We start from the raw sequence: 17,779 nt of genomic DNA on the forward strand, positions 1-17,779 counted from the left end.
CACATTTAGTCCTCTAGACATGAGGTTTGAGCTGCATGCCAGGAGGGACAATGTAGAGCCGAGAAGCAACATATGAGAAAAACAAAATCAACACTTCCCCACTGTGTTCCCACTCAAAAATTCTCCTCCCAAGCTTACGTTTTTTCTTAGGCAAAGCATCTGCTACACTTGTTTGCATGTTTTTTAAAATATATTCTCTAGTCTCCTTTGGGTGGCCATATGATTGCCCATTGTTGACATTTTGGGCAACCTTTCCCATTTTAATAGGATCAATGCCTTGTCGTGGCGAAGGGGCTGGAATAACTCAGAGAAGCTATGAGCTATGCCATGCAGGGCCACCCAAGATGAACAGGTCATAGTGGAGAGTTTTGACTAAACGTGATCCACCTGGAGAAGGAACTGGCAAGCCACTCCAGTATCCCTGCCAAGAAAACTCCATGGACAAAGACAACAGGCATATTCTCTTAATAGTTTAAGGAATAGCCAAATGGATTGGCAGGGATTCAATTTGGACCCCTTTTTCCTTTCAGAAACAGAGGAACCAGGGCTCCCCCCCCCCCAGCTGGAACTCACTGGAGCTCAGTTCCAGCCCCTCTAAGGTGGGCCCCATTGCCATTATAAGAGAACAAGGGAAGCATTCATAGTGAGTTCCAGCACCTCTTTTCCTAGAAAAAATTGCACTGAGTACAATATCATTGAATGTTAGCTTTTCAACACACACTGTCTGCATGCAGTCCCAACTCTTAGATTGGATCCGCAGCATAAACCGGCTTGGGCATGCAATTCCTCATCCCCACCCTATGGGGTTGCACAGATGCTGGATTCCATGGTTCTAGTACCTACAGTGGTACCTCGGGTTAAGAACTTAATTCCTTCTGGAGGTCTGTTCTTAACCTGAAACTGTTCTTAACCTGAGGTACCACTTTAGCTAATGGGGCCTCCCGCTGCTGCCGCATGATTTCTGTTCTCATTCTGAGGTAAAGTTCTTAACCCGAGGTACTATTTCTGGGTTAGCGGAGTCTGTAACCTGAAGCGTCTGTAACCCAAGGTACCACTGTACTTGCATTTGGGGCAGCCTTCTTTTTAATGCAGCAGCTTCTCATCTGTTGTAATAGCAACAGCTACCACTGCCTGTCAGGGAATATCAGCTTCTGGTACAGCAAATGAGAGACTACTGGTGTGGGAATTCCACTGCGGTGGCTGAGCAGGTTGGCCAGGTCAGTGTGTGCAAACAGTGGCTCTTCCTCCTGCCTCTTTCGCCTTTTACTTCTTTGAAATCATGGGAGATTAGGCAACAATATGGTGCATTTTGGGTATTACAGTAGCAACATGGAAATGCTGTGCTGTGGGTTCATCCTACGCCACTTCTTGCAGTGTAAATGCAGCATGTGGATTGGGATGATTGTGCTGTTGTTTGGCCTGCATTTGGGTGATCCATGTGATTAACCCCATCAACATGATAGGCAGTCTTGAAACATTAAAGCAAAGAAAAAAAACACAACAGGTCCAATGGCACAGCCATCACATATCTCCTGTGCCTGCTGATGGTCTTGTCCACTGGTGGAAGGAAGCTCCTTCCCTTTCTCAGAGCTCTAAAGAAGTGGTGAAAGAGGTCCAAGCCAGGTGCTCCTTTGAAAACTCGGAAATCTAGTTTTGGTAGGTATTACTAAAAGTGGCTTTGTATCCCCTCCCCACTAAAATGCAATAGCTGCTAGTTTTCCCCTTTGGACTGGTCTCCGGCAACTTTCCGGAGCTGCTATACATGAAAGCATATTATAGTGTTGGCATATGTTAAGATACCTTCATACATGTGACTTCCTGGTGGTGGGTTTTTTTTTGGAGTGTGTGTGTGTGTGTGGCAACCACCACACTGTGTACAACTGAAGATGTGCAAAATTGCCTTAATTCCCCAGCCGTTTGTTTGCAGCAAGAGAGAAAGCAATTAATTGTTCATATCCAGCTATGGACAGCTTCAAATCCTCTTGTTAGGCCAAAAGATGGCACTGTGTTTCTATTCCTCTCTCAACGTGAGCCCCCCCCCCCATCCTCTTTTATCTCTCAATTTGTTGTTTTCTCAAGGCTTTTCATAAAGTAAACTCCATGATTTGCAAAGACCAAATGACTTCTTCTGCGTGTACCCCTTTTGACTAAGAAAAGAAAGTATATATAGCTACAAAATAACAACATCACTTTCTTGAAAAATAGCACACAAAAGAAACAGTCCTCACTAATTAATGGCTGGTGGTTTGAGTACATTTAGTTGACAGGCTTCAGACTGCCTAGAGCGCATCTGCAATCCACTTTATAAAGCAAAGTTCGGATACATTCATATAGATATTAAAGTTATTATTAATAAAATAAATCATCTCCCCCTTCATATTCAAAGCTATATCCCCATGGTCTTCTCCCCTCCTTCTCTTTTCAAGAAATGTCTCCCTGTTCTGAGAATTGCCACCAGATCAGTGGTTGTCAAACCCCACACCGTCTCTGAACCACTTGAAAATGGCTGAGGGTCTTATTCCCATGCATTGTGATCAGTCTTGACGCAGCTGCATTTCACCTTGCCCATAGCTCATTAGAAGGTCCACATATTCAAAACAGTGGAATATTCTGACAGTGTGTCAGTCTCAGTGGTTGCTAATGCAAAATGTTACATTTGCAAAAGCATATGAAAGGTCAGCGGCTTGCTGGAGTGGCCTAAAACTAGAAAACCTGTGTAGCTTTCTTGAAACCAGCTGCTGTGACATTCCAGAGTTCCTCAGTAATAGCCAGGCTGGTCTTTAGGAGGTTTAACACATTCTTTCTCTGGGGAGCTCAATAGGATAGTGGATGGCAATAATTCAGTCTCAATATAATGTCTGTGAGTGTAATTGCCTGTGGCGTTCTTAAGAAATGAAAATTTAAACCTACAGTATTTTATTTTTTTAAAGGCAAGCCAAGTGATCTATTCCCCCTGGTGAATTTATTGCTTAATTAAAGGTAATAATTGAAGTTTTCCTTTTTCCTTTTTTTCTTTTTAACCTGGCAACTTTCTATACTATTCCTTAGGGAGCTTCCCTTGACACTAAGCAACAGTCAAGCCTCCTTCCAAAGAAGAAATAAAAATATAAGACAAGCAGGCCAATGGCCCATCTAGTATAGCAGCCTGCTCTCACACTGGCCAACCAGATGCCCAGTCTGTTTTTCAGCCGGAAATCTCCAGGACTCACTTCTGGCACCTTTCAGGTGGGTGTCATTGCCATTCTAAGAGAATGATGGTTCATGGTGACTTCTGGCATCTCTTTTTCTAGAAAAATAGCACTGCAGGTGCCCATGGGAAAATGGCAACCAGGACCTGAGCACAAGAATTCTCTTCCCTATTGTGTCTTCCAGGAATTGGTTATTCAGAAGCACTCCTGTCTCTGAACATGGAGGTGGAGCATATAGCCATCATGGCTAGTAGCTATTGATAAGCATTATCCTCCTTGAATTAACCCAATCCTCTTTTGAAGCCTTCGAAGCTGATGGTCATTGGTGTAGCGAGGATTCGATTAAAATGTTGTTTCACTGAGGCCAGATTGACAGATGTAGAGGCCCTATGTTCGCTATGCTTGGGATTTGCAAATCTCTGACCCAGCACTTATTTCAGGGAACACACATGCAGGTGTGTTACATTTCCCTGCTATGTGATAATGTAGTCTGAGATATGGCGTACAGTGGTACCTCGGTTTAAGTACACAATTGGTTCCGGAAGTCTGTACTTAAACTGAAGCGTACTTAACCTGAAGCGAACTTTCCCATTGAAAGTCATGGAAAGTGGATTAATCCGTTCCAGACGGGTCCGCGGAGTACTTAAACTGAAAGTACTCAAACCGAAGCGTACTTAAACCTGAGGTATGACTGTACTTTAAAGTAGCTTAATACAAACAGCAGCCAAAGTATCTGCCAGCCTTTGAAAAAGGCAGTGAAAGGATTTTACCATAAAGTCTTCACCCACTACCTGACCCATAATCAATCCAACCTGGATATCTCGGCATCTGCCCTTGTAATGTGTCAAACACAGAAGCAATATGAGGCTTTGGTGCTGCTATAATTTAAGATCAAATCCCAGCCTTCTTCAGGCTTTGTACAGCAGTCTGTGTTGAGCTCAGCAGCTCAGGTTTTACAAGCCTTGTTTTGATTAGCTGACAGGAGGAGCTGCTTCGCTTTCACCTAGCAAGCTCTGCTTTGGGGGAGTCTACCTTCATTTCCATTGCTTAGTGCCTGAAGGGTGAAACTGACTGGAAGAAGGTCCCAGTAATGGATCAGATTCCAAAGCTGGATGGAGAGAGACCAGCCTTCAAATTCTGTGTTGAGGTAGAGAGTGTTAGTATTTTAGCTATCCTTAGCTGCTTCAGCAAGGACTGTTAGGTTTTGTGTAAATCACATGAGTGTCTGAGAGAGTGTGAGAACGGAAGTCTCTCTTATCTCTTCCGTCTAAGTGTTGTTATTGTATGTTAGTTTCACTTCTGTCGTGTCTCAGTTCTGTACTGTTGTTTGGAGAACACAGACATGATTATGAAGTTTCTGTACATAGATTGTAAATAAAGTAGTTTATAACTACCAGGGCCGGCTCTAGGTAGAGCCCCGGTGGCGTGGTGTGCCAGGGCGCCGGGCCGGTAGGCGGTGCGGTGCGCAGCGAAGCCGCGCGGAAACATGCTGCACCCTGCGAGGGCGGGGGCGCCGGAGCAATCTCTGCCCCTCAGCGCCAGGGCGCCCGACCTGCTCGAGACTGCCCTGATAACTACGGATGTTTCTCTCTTCTCACTACATGATGCTGAAAGACCTGCGTGCTCTTTTCCAGAGGAAAGGGTCGCATATTACTGGCACTCTGGACTGAAGGGACATGCCAGCCAGAGAGGGCCACCAGGAAAACACTCCGGAGTCTTGGGGTGTATGCCGTCTCCCCAGAGTATTTTTCCAACAGAGAACAGGGCAAGGCTACCAGACCAGATTCAATATTCTTGTCTTGTAAGAATTTGAGTCAAGGACTGCCTAGTCCCTTATACAGTGGTACCTCGGTTTACAAACTTAATCCGTTCCTGAAGTCTGTTCTTAAACCGAATCCGTTCTTAAACCGAGGCGTGCTTTCCCTAATGAGGCCTGCCGCCGCTGGTGCCCTTCCACTGTTTGGTTTCCATTTGTAGACCGAGGTAAAAGTTTGCAAACCGGAATACTACTTGCAGTTTTGTGGAGTTCGTAAAGCAAGTAGTTCGTAAACAGGGCTGTTCGTAAACCGAGGTACCACTGTATCCCTGCCTGTCCACTGAAGTCTTTAGGGGAGTCACTGTCCATGTTCCCCCATGTCCCAGATGCATGGCTCGTGCCCACCACGAGCTGTAAATAAATTTGGGAGTTCCTGGAGAATTTCATCAGAGTGGCCACCCCAGTTTGACAATAGCTTAATCCAAAAATTATGATTGTACATCTACCCACATGCCCAGTTAAAAGGCAAGAGCACTGTGGATCGTGGTGTATGGCTTCAATTATGCACAATATGTGTGATAGTTCTAACTTGTAAACCCAAGCCTGTGCAATATGCGACAGGCCAACCCTAATGCAGTACACTAGACATATATTATGACCTGCTAGGTGCCTCGCAATCCCCTGCTTTTTGCAGGCTTAGATATGTAGACACCATTGGTTTATTGCGTTGCTGGCTGGTGGGCTGACTTCAGTTTGAAAGGTCACAAATTGTGCAGCCCTGTGCATGTCAGTGATCACTGTAGCTAGCTCAATGTACAAAACCAACATTTTGCCCCAGGCATTGAAACAATTGTGCAAGTATTGGTGTGTCTGTGGGTGGGGTGATCCAAACTTGAGCAAGCATCCGAAACAGTATCTAAGGATGCACCATTGATGGAGTAGAGTACGAAACTTTGAGGTTTTGTTCAGGAGTCAAGGCCACCCTAAGCTACCCAATCACATCAACGAGTGATCGACAGGATTTGGATCAATACAGATCCTCTCAAGACAGCTTTCCTAATTACAAAATATCCTCTTGGACACCAGAGCAGAATATGCCCTAATGTTTCAAATAATGAAGGACTCTGATAATAAGAAACTGAAACAATTGACAACAAATTTCCTGAGGGTTTATTTAATAACTTCATGTTGTAGCCAATGCCAGTCCTACTGGAACAAATGTCAATTTAAGTTTTCTGTGGACTGCTGTTAGCTCTGATTCAGTGGTAAAGAGCAGGTTTTGCAGGGAAAGTGCTGCGGGGGGCGGGATACCTTTTGACCTGTGCAAACATGGCAGAAAAGGAAGTCTGGATGAGCCCAAACTTTGGTTCATTTATATCAAAGGCTCTACTCTGAATTTAGCTGGATATAACCTACCGGGTTTCCATCCTTCTGTCCTTATTTAAAGTCAAGAGCTACACACTGAACTTCCAAAGCATGTATTTTTTCTGGCAGCATTGCAGATAATGGGTGACTTTTTTAAAGTCCTAATTTGCAGTGGTACCTCGTGCATCACTTAGAAGTATGCACACATATTGATTTTATTAATGAAAATTAAGCATGTTGAAATCTGCCTCAGCAGAGGATGTAAGCTACAGAAGTAGAAAACTAATCACATTTAGCATTTGTTGTTTCCGCCTTCAGAATTCTTTACGACTCCTCTGTGTCAGTCCCCTGATTAGGACACTGGAGTTCCCTGCTGCCATCCAGTGCTTGGCTTATGCCTGCCGACAGTGACATGCACACCCTGAGCAAAAATTAAAATGGAAATGCTAAGTGTCAGAAATAATGTTCTGAAAGCTATCTTCGAATTTCCACCTGTGTTTTGAGTGGACTGGTATAGGCTGAGAATGTATATAGCTAGAGAAATACTGGGGTTGATGCAAGTTTAAATCTTTGTCTAGCCATACCTAGCCAGGATAAAAGCTAATTGCCAAAGTTGGTGCTCATTTGCCTTGGGATGCAAACCTCTCTAGCCTGCACTGCTCATATGTGTTGCAAGCTGAGCATCCTTTATCCCAAATGCCCTTCTTGAATTCAGATCATAATATAGGCTGGTGCACTTCCTCCCTTCACAGGGGCCCTGGCAAATGTTATTTTGTCAAGGAGCCTTAGTCCTTAGTATGGATGTCAGCTGTCCTGGAAAAAGACATGTCCCACAGCAACTTGTTCCTGGGATGCTGCCAGAATTTAGATGATCAGTTCCTTGGGGGAAAGACCTGCATTTTCTGCTTCTATTATTCTGCAAATCGCCATGTTCCTGGATGGAGCTATACTGTATATAAGAATTAATAAAATGTGCAAACAAGGATGAGCCTGTAATATGTAAACAAGGAAGGAATCCAGTACGTAGCATGGAGACCTAATTGACTATAGCAGCAGCAGGCAGCCTTCAGGTTTCACTAAAAAGCAAAACATTACACAGGGTTACTATATATACAATTGGATGGGAAGTGGAGGCTACACAGGGTACGACCAAATTCAACATCCAACACATTTCATATACCCTAGGTATATTATATTATAATCGTCCCTGACAGTTGATAGAACCTGCAACAAAATGTTGCAGTTTACCTTCCTCTGTTTAGGGTTATAAACACCCACCCACACTTTCCTTCAGGATACTGTAGGTTGTTAGGGAGGGTCAGATCAAGGCATGCTGAGGCCTTAGGCTATGTCAAGTCTAATAGGCCACATAACATTTCTCTAAAAATGAGCAGCTCCTTTGTGGGGGGACGGGGGACCTGCCTATTTCTGCTTCTATTGCACTTCTGTTACTATATTGCTATAACCAGAATAGACAGGAGATATTATATTGCAGCAGACGTCCCCAACCTGGTGCCTTCATGATAATTTTCAGCTACAGTTCCCCTCATCCTTAAGTTTCTGCCATCATCACATACAGGGATGTCACTACATCCATAACTATGGTGATGCATGTGTGCTTAAAATTGCTTCCATGCAAGGAGAAAAATGAAATAGATCACTATTTAGAACAGTAAGATAGTTGAAGTAGTCATGTTATGCAATGCTGCACCGTAGACATCACTTCAGATTATTCTCAGTCAGCTTGCATTAGTGACCTAGGAATAATAGGAAAAGAGTAATTTATGATCATATATTGACTTAGAACTTACTGTGTGATGCAGTCTAAGGAGTAAAAATGTCTGTCTGAAAAGTGCAGACAAGTGTATAAAACTTTAATAACAGGCTTGACAGCACAATCCCATACAGGTGCCTTCTCAGGTGTGAGACTCATTGAGTTCAGTGAGGTTTGCTCCTGGGTGGGTGGAGATAGGATTGCAGCTTAAGGGTGAAACCCTGTCCACAACTGTCTGGGACTAAGCCCCATTCAGCACAATAATAAAAACTAAAAATGACTAACCAATAATCTCCCTCCTCCACCTCTTCCCACAAACAAATTTAAAAGTGCATAATGAAGGCGCCAGCCAAACCTTCATTGGGAGAGCATTCCACAAATGGGGAGCCACTGCAGAAAAGGCCTGTTCTTGTGTTGCCACCCTCCGAACCTCTCGTGGAGGAGGCGCACAAAGAATGTGGCCTTCAGGCATAGGCCAGCTTTGAAAAGAGCTGAATATCTCAGACTCACAAGATCATTTCCCCCAGAAAGCCTATTAAGAATGTGACAGCATATAATTTCTGCAGCTAAGAGGATTCAAATACCTAAGGTGATCTCATTTATTGGGCCCCGTCTAAAATGCGCTGCAAGCTGCAAGCCAGCACAAATTATCTGAAAGGCATTCTAGTCTTCTGAATGCATTCTAGTCTTCTAGGTGCAACACAGAGTGATATGTGTTGGGAGAGTTAAAGGTTGCATCTCTATGCTCTGAAGATTTCTTTTTAATAATAATAATAATAATAATAATAATAATAATAATAATAATAATAATGGTTTAAAAGGTAATTTTAAAAAATTGTTAAAAAGAAGCTCAGTAGCACTTGCTCAGATAAATGTATATACATATGTTTATTTAATCCAGGTATCCCCAAACATCCCCTCCAGATGTTTTGGCCTACAACTCCCATGATCCCTAGCTAACAAGACCAGTGGTTGGGGAAGATGGGAATTGTAGTCCAAAACATCTGGAGGGCCGAAGTTTGGGGATGCCTGATTTATAATCCAACCTTACAGCGCATTCCTATAGAAGTTAATAGAGAAAGAAGTCCTGCTGAGTTCAGTGGGGATCACTTAATTGTGACTGCAGCCCTACTCCTGTTGCTTTAAAGTGGGATTTTCTCTTAGGACAGTACTGTACAAATGGCTGATATAAAGTTATGTTATATTTCTGGACGTGCAGTTCTGTTGCAGAGTGTGGGAACCCATTGGAACCACCTGCTCTTTGGTGTGTAAGGAGCACCACTTGCAGGTTGCATCTCCTATTCTGTGAGCTAGCAAGATCAATGGCCACACTGAAAAAGAATTAAACTTGGAAATGAAAGCTTCAATATAAAGCATCATTTCCTCTCCCGTTGTGTACAATGGAAGGAGTATTTGATTGCCATGGGTGAACTGTTTACTGCTCTGTTTTGTTTTCATCTTAGGATAATGCTGCTTGCACATTTGTTGTTGGTACATATAGGATGTCTCTGTGAGTGTGTGCCTTAAATGGGCTGTTGTAGGCTCTTGTCGGCTCTGTGCTGTGCAATCAAGAAGCCATTACCCAAGATTCAAAACTGCCTTGCTGCAGTCATTACAAATCTCCTGGTTTTGCTTCCACATATCGCAACGGTAGTGTTTAAGAAGCTGTCTGCAGTAGGTATATCATGCTCATGGAAAGATCTTGATTTATTTCCCAGCTTCTACACACTTTTTATCAAATTACAAAAAACAACAACCCTGCATTCTTGGGCAGGAGAATGGTGTGGGAAGGGGAATGAAGTTAGCACTGATTTTAAGGAATTAATATGCCAGCAGTGATCTGGAAAGCTTTGTGGTCAAACTCTGCTGTTGCATAGCTGTCAACTTTTGTAGTGTCCTGAATTGCATTTTTTTTCTTTCCTTTTTTTTTAATTGAAGTACGAGAATTTTTACATACATTATATTCTCTCCTTCCAATTTTTAATTTCCCGTACCATTTTTCCTTTCCCTTCCCACCCCTCCCCCACCCATAATCCATTGGAAGGGTTCAAACAGTTGTCCTCAGCACAATGTCTTTAATTTCCACTGAATGTCTTCTGGTCCAGTAGTTGTTATCCATTGAAGATAGGGGTTCCATCTGGTCCTTATCATAGTAGACTTGGCCTTCCATGTTATTTCCTGTGATGTTACTGCCACGATGTCTGACTGAATAAATTCAAACAAATAATTAGTCCAGACCTCTACTGTCCATTTTTCTCTATCTTTCCAACCTAAAGCTATTGTTGCCTTTCCTGCTAGTATCATTGCTTTGAAGTTGTGCTGGTCATCTTTCTCTATGGCCGTGTTTCCTAGTATACCCATTGTCATAAGATTGAAGTCTATAGGTAGCTTCACTTTAAAAACTTCATTAATAACCTTAAGGGTTTTATTCCAAAATCTCCCTACCTCTGGGCATTCCCAATACATAAGGGAGAACCATCCCTTGGCTTGTTCACAGTGCCAGCAGTTAGGGTTCAATCTTTCTTTCTAAAATGGTATAGAACTCCGGCCCAGCTAGCTAATATGAATTGCAGTTTTTTTTAAAATGTGAGGATGGAGAAACTCAGGCTGGAAAGGGGCATAATGTAGCTTCCCAAGCTTCTCTGCTCAGCCCCTTGGATTATATCCAGTCCACAACTGGAGGCATCTCCTCTCATTAGTCCTAGCTCTATACCTGCCACCTTGGAAACACCATAATTTCTGAACACTTTGAAGTTCCATTGATTTCAACTGGAAAGTACATCACTGAGGTTTGAGAATGCTTCATTTTGGTTGGATTGTTCCCATTCAGCAGTAAACAGATCTCTGTTAAACATATTGTATTCTATGAAGGTGCAATAAATGTAGTATAGATGCACAATTTTGTATAGAAGAAAGGACAGACTTGGGGTGGTATTTGGTAAAGTTTTGCTTTGAGTAGAACCGTTGAAAGAGAAGGTCGTAACTTAACCATGGCCATTAAGTTCAGTGGGTCTACTCTGAGTAAAACTTAGTTGACTAGCACCCTTGGATCATAGTTCCCACTAGTGGGACCTGTGGCAAAATTTTGCCATGTGGAGTTCTTCTGTTCATGGTTCCAGCCAGGCCCATGCCTTTTTCTAGGATACTGCATTCCACCTATCATTCCACCCCAACAGACAGGCAGACAGACAGCATTCCATGTCCCCTGAGCCCGTTCAACCTTTATGTGGCTATTTTTTGGGATGGTTTGTCTCCAGTTTTTTTTTTAAACACGTTTGCAGACCTTGCTGCTTCCCCAGCCATGCTGATATTTATCAGTTTTGGATTTGTAAGTTTTGACAGAGTGAGTTAATAAACAGGACAACTCCTGAGTAACTTCCTGAATAGTTCTGTTAGTGGGTGTCTATACGTTTCTGTGTAAGACGGCCATGGAAAAAGGAAGAGATTCAGCACTGATCGCTGACCTCTTTAATAGCTACGGATTGAGGTCAGGCCACAGTGACTCTGCTGCTGCATGTATCTGCAGCTTTAAGACGAGTTACCTGCAGTGACTGCTGGCTTAGCATGCAGAATTTAGAGGAAAGGACTATATAATGGCAAACAGCTGCTGTTTATTTAAAGCTTTCCCGTGTGAAATTTCCGGCTCCGTGAAAGCCCTTTCCTTATATGTTGCTCCAAACAATGCGGTATAATGTTGTGACTTTCAGTGACACCTGATTTCTCCCCTTACTCTAAGCATCTCAACCCTCACAAAGAGAGAAGAGACGCTCTGCATGCCTTAGCTTAAATCTTTGACTACCTTCTCCATAGAAAGCGCCTTGTTACCTAAGATGTGTAGTCCCATTTCTGTAGCAATAGGGTGATCTCTTCTTAAAGATCAGCTCTATCAGTAATCATCTTGCTGTGCTTTTCCAAGAGATTATACCCGATCTTCTTTTCAATAAAGCAGCCAATCATTATAGCAGCTTATTTGTAACTTCGGCATTAAAACTGCATGACAATTATCCTTTGCTCTTCAGCGTGTCAAGGCAAATCAAACTTTAGGTTGTACAGTAGCGCGACGTTCTGACTCCAGCGCTCCCCTTTGTCATGCAAAGACTGTCTTTTGATTTCTAATCTCTGAATACTTAGCAGCTGAAATTATTTTTGCTCAGTTATTGTTTTGATGGGTCACAGAGACAACAGCACAGGGCTTAGTGATTTCTATGCTGGCAGTGTAGCTCCTGGCAACTGCTTGCAAACTGTCATTTTTGTGCCAAACCATGACCGCGGGAAACTTCAGAAAAGGAACACAAAGGAAACACTACTGGGTGAAAAATCTTTTTTGCCAAACCAGCTGTCTATAAACCTACATCTAGGTGAAATCACAGCATACAGCAGGGCACATATTTGCATGGATGCTATGCAACCCTTCTTTCATCTTCCAAATAAGGGAGAAACATGCTAAGAGGAAGGAATGTTTGGCAAACCCTCACCATGATCAGCTCCCACCCAGAAAACTATGTCCCCACTGTGGAAGGATGTGTGGATCCAGAATTGACCTCCACAGTCACTTACAGACACATCTGTAAGACCGTGTTCATGGAAGACAATCTTACTCAGTTATGAGTAATCATCAAGGAAAAAGAATAATAATAATGGGGATTTACAGCAAGCCGCAGACTCAGTGTGTTTGTGTACAATAGACCTTAAACCAGGGATTGGCAACCTAAGGCCCATGGGCCACAAACGGCCCACGGGGGGTCATTTAACCAGCCCCCGGGCCAGCCCTGAACCGAGCTGCCCACTTGGCGAATCCTCGCCCGTTGCACTAAACCGGCACAGCACGGCGCAGGGACTCGCTTCCGCAGTGCCGGAAATCATGTCTGCTCATGCGCAGATACCGGAAATTGCGCCTGCACAGATGCAGATGATCCGGCCCACGGAGGGATCTCTGCTGGAGTGAACTGGCGCAGGCGAGGTAAACCTTGCTGACCTCTGCCTTAAACTATGGACTTACTGTATGGGTTTAAGGGTTTGTTTATCTGTCACAGGCTTGCTGTCTTCTTCTTTTTATCCTTTCTCTAAACTCTGGAAACTGTCTTTGAAAAAAATAATAATCTAGGGATTGGCACTCAAAAACAGAATCATAAAGTTTTAGAGTTGGAAGGGACCCCGAGGGTCATCTAGCCCAACCCCTGAAATCAGGAATCTCAACCAAAGCATTCATTACAGATGGTCATTCAACCTCTGCTTAAAATCTTACAAGGAAGGAGAGTCCGCAGCCTCCTGAAGGCAGTCTCTTCTACTGTTGAACTGCTCTTGTTGTTAGAAAGTTCTTCCTTATGTTTTGTCGGATTCTCCTTTCTGGTAACTTGAATCCATTGGTTCATGTCCTACCCTCCAGAGCATGAGGCAACAAGCTTGCTCCATCTGCCAGGTGACAGCCCTTAAGATATATGAAGATGTATAATACTTCATCTCAGTCTCCTATTTTCCAGGCTAAACAGACCCAGATCCCCCAACCTTTCCTCATAAAGCTTGGTTTCCAGATCCTTGGTCATCTTGGTTGCCCTCTTGTACAACGCAGCTCACTTTAGAATTTAATCATTGCAGTACATAACCCATGGAGTGCAGCGGGTAAGTTGCTGGCTCTAGCTGTCTTTAGGGCTTTGTCTATTGCGTTTGGCCTCCTGATCTGTAGGAAGACTCAGCTGAATTTGGAGAATTGTTTTCCCCTCTGTGTGGTGCTGCAGTTGCTTCGTGGTAGTAATCAGGCAGAATTGAGGCAACACACTTCTATTGATAGTATAATGTGTTATAAATGTCTACAATGTGTGCAGGAGACAAGGGGCACTGGGTGCCAGGCCTGCCTTTCTACCTGAACTTTCCTGCCTTTAGTAGGAAGGTCTGGGATTTGTAGGGGGGTTGTTGTGACCATGAATGCATCTGCAATCACCCTAGACTAGAGCTTCCCACTAACTGCAAGGAGGTTGGGGTGGAGAGGGGTGGTAAACATGTCTTCACGGTAACACCCGAAGAGGTCTTATTGTGGTCAAGTTTCTTTGAAGAGATCCAGTAACAATCTTAGATATTGTTCTCTGCTGCTGCCTTGGGTCAACAATATTATATCCATAACACCTCTCTCAATAGAAGATGGACAGGGGCCAGGCCACCCTAACCCCTGATTGGGGGGAGCAACTGTTGCATCTGGAACCATGGGGGCTTGTGCTGGCCAGGGTAGAAGATCGGGATAGTTTCCTCGTTGTTTAACTGTGGCTGGTTCTAGGATCTTCAGGGGCTTTGAACTGAAGAGCCACTAGTGCCCTGGACTGCCAGCAGTGGCCTTCTGCATAGGTGGGTGTGGCAGGGACAAGAAGATCCAGAGCAGTGGACACACACACACACAGAGAGAGAGAGAGATAGAAAGAGAGAGAGATATGCCTGTCAGCAGAGGGTCACCACCAACATATTTTAACCCTCTCCAGCAGCAAAGACCCAGGGGCTTGAGATTGTATCATTGCCACAAGTTATGTGAGGAAAATACAGTGTAAAATATTAATGTTATTAATTTCTTCTTGGTGAGAATAGGCCTTTCTTGTTTCACTTAGAATAAAATTGGATGAGTTCCCATTTTCATTATTTACTTATTCTCTAGCTTAAACACTGATATTTAGATAGAAATCTGCCTTAATGATGGCATGCCTATTTACTAGCTGAGGGTCTAATCGGTTCTTTGTTTTTTCCTGTGGGTAGGAAATGTGAAACCATTTATATTAGGCACTGCATAATAAAGCTCGAGTCCTAAACAATCTCATTAACTTCAATGGAATGTACTCTTGAGGAAGTGTTTTGAAGAGGGTAACCAATTTCTCTCACTAAAATTACACCAATAGTTTCTACAAATGTACTTTAAGGTTATTTTTTAAACAAATATATATCATTATTAAAATACCTGGCACCTGTAGAATAAGGATGTAGTGCTCTTATGTTAATCAGCTGCACCAATAATGAGTTCTTGAGGAGTGGAAATCTGTAATGATTCACTCCTAAAATTATCACGCTCCATTAATGTTTTACATTATTTAAGGATGCTGATTGTTCTGCTAGGGTTCACTCTCTAAATAAATTACAGGTGCCAAGATAATAACTAAGCTGTACACATAGGACCCAGAATGGTTCAGATGACACAATTTTTATGTTAATGGGTCAAGCCAGCAGGCTTTCAAACAGCACAAAAGCCTTAAGGCAGGAATGGCCAGTTGCTGGTGAGGATGAACTGGCAATATACACTGCTACAACAACATCTAAGAAGCAGGGAAGGCAAGTGCAAAAGGGGACAGAGATCTTGTGCATTTAACAGTTGTTAACTGTTGTTAAATAAACAGGGATAGCTTGTCATGAAAACCTCACCTGCTGAAATTCCCCCTTTGGCCCACCTTAGAGAGAAAGGAAGTTACTAGAACAGGAGCTAGATCTACACTGATCTGGAAAACGCTATTAAAACATAGCTCCCAATGCAATTTCCCATTGGCGATAGGTTGCTGCTCTACAGCGCCCTCTTGGTGTCACATTTTTATAACACATTTTTAACGTTGCAGCTCACCAGTGTAGGTTAGTCCTCTGGATGGAGAGGGCAACTGTTTTCCTCCAGGCCTCCTTGACCCTTGGGAATCCTGTCTTCATTTCCTCTCCCTAGACTATGTTCCTTACTGGAACTGCTTCACACTCTCCTTGAGTGTTTTCACCTGGCTGGAAGGGTCCTTGAACTTTGATAATGCTTCTTCCTTGCCTGGATGGAGGGTGGAGAGGGAGATGGGGGTAGAAACTAGCCTACTGTACAAAGGTAAATTATAATTGCTCTGTCCACTTTTGCCTTGGCTTCACCCACCACTGGCATATGGCCCCTAGAAGGGTTTCCAGAAGGGAATGTGGCCCTTGATCTGAAAAAGCTTCTCCACTCCTACACTAGAATCTTGAATTATTACAGCTGGAGTGAAATTCCAGACAAAATAAGAGAGGACAGGGGAGGAGAAGAGTCATTTCCCCAGCATGCTGCTTGTCATGCAATAATTCCTCAGGATTATCTCTGTCTCTCTGGCTATTTTGAGATATAAAAGTAGCCATAACAAATGCTCTTAAAATAAGCTACATTTTACAGTTTTACAGTTTAATGTTTAATAATGTAAATTCCCTTCTACCAAAACCTGAAACAGTTCCCCCCCCCATAAGTGGCTACATGGCAAATCAGTAGCAGCAGTGTTGGAACTAAGCAGGGGATACAGTGATGTTTCTTATTATGTGGGATCAGGAGGCATGTACAAAGTCAAAAGAACATAAATAAAGCTGTTGGATCAGGCCAAGGACGCATCTAGTCCAGCATCCTGTTCTCACAGTGGGCATCCAGATGCCTGTGGGAAATATGCAAGCAGGACCTGAGCGCAACAACACTCTCAGGTCGTTCAGCGCCAAAAAAAAAAGCCTGAGTTGGAAGTCCCAAGGCATTAACACAGTTCCCATCATCCCTGACCACTGGTCTGTTAGCTAGGGATGATGGGAGTTGTAGTCCCAAAACACCTGGAGGGCCGAGTTTGCCTCTGCCTGCTGTAGCATCAATTGCCCTTCCACTGTAAGTTATGACTGATTTTGGTGGGTAGAATGCTGTTGTGTGCACACCTCCCACTATGTTCTGTACCCATTAGTGGGCACAATGTACAGGGCAGAGCTGCTGCCACTCCACGTACCACCATACATCTTCTTCCACATCAGCAATGGCAGTGTGAGGTCTCCAGGGTCTCCCTCCTCACAATGGACCACTAAAGCAGTCTTCTTCAGCCTGGGCCCTCCAGATGGGGTCAGAATACAGCTCCCATCGTACCCGCCCATCTCAAGACTGAAGAACATTGTCTTAGGGAATGAATCATCCTTTCAAAAGTGAGGCTGTGGTGGCCTCAAGGAGCAGCTGCACAAATACTGTTCAATACATTATCAGTGGCATCTTATGTTTATTATTTTGTGCTTTCTGTTTTACCACTGTTTTATCATTTTAATTTGTAAACTGCCTTGAGATGGACTGTTATATATGTTATATGAGTACTTTTATATGAGGTTTAAGAGTAGGAAACTGTTGAACTTTCAACAGTTTTCTGCTTTAAACAATATTTAAAGCTTTTAATAATATTTATTTACTGTAGCAAAAGGCTGGAAAGCCACTAGAAATCCCTGCAAGAGCACTGCTGTAGTGGCAAAGTAGTGACAGTCCGACAAGAGCATTAAATGATGGTGGGTGGGTGGCTGAGACCACACGAATCTGCTTCCCCTTTCCTTTTACTGCCTGCATACAATAATGTTGTATTGCTTTTAGGATTTGCACTGGCTGCCAATCTGCTACCTGGCCAATTTCAGTGTGTCCTGCTAGCTAGGGATCATGGGAGTTGTAGGCCAAAACCATCTGGAGGGCCGAGGCTGAGGAAGCCTGTCTTATTCCTTACATACCCAGACGATTACTCCAGTCTGCAGGAGAGTTACTCCGGCGGCTAGTTCCAAAGATCTTAGGAGCCTGCTCTGCAGTAACTTGGAGCGGGGCTTTCAGTGTGGTTGCCCCTGTTCTGTGGAACAGCATCCCTGTTGAGATATGACAGGCACTCACTATCTGCACTTTCTGGTAGCAGTTTTGTCTTGAAGACCTTTTTGTTCTGATAAGTTTTCTCAGCTATA

Source organism: Zootoca vivipara, chromosome 2, assembly GCF_965207765.1.
Source record: "Zootoca vivipara chromosome 2, rZooViv2.hap1.1, whole genome shotgun sequence".
Taxonomy (NCBI): Eukaryota; Metazoa; Chordata; class Lepidosauria; order Squamata; family Lacertidae; genus Zootoca; species Zootoca vivipara.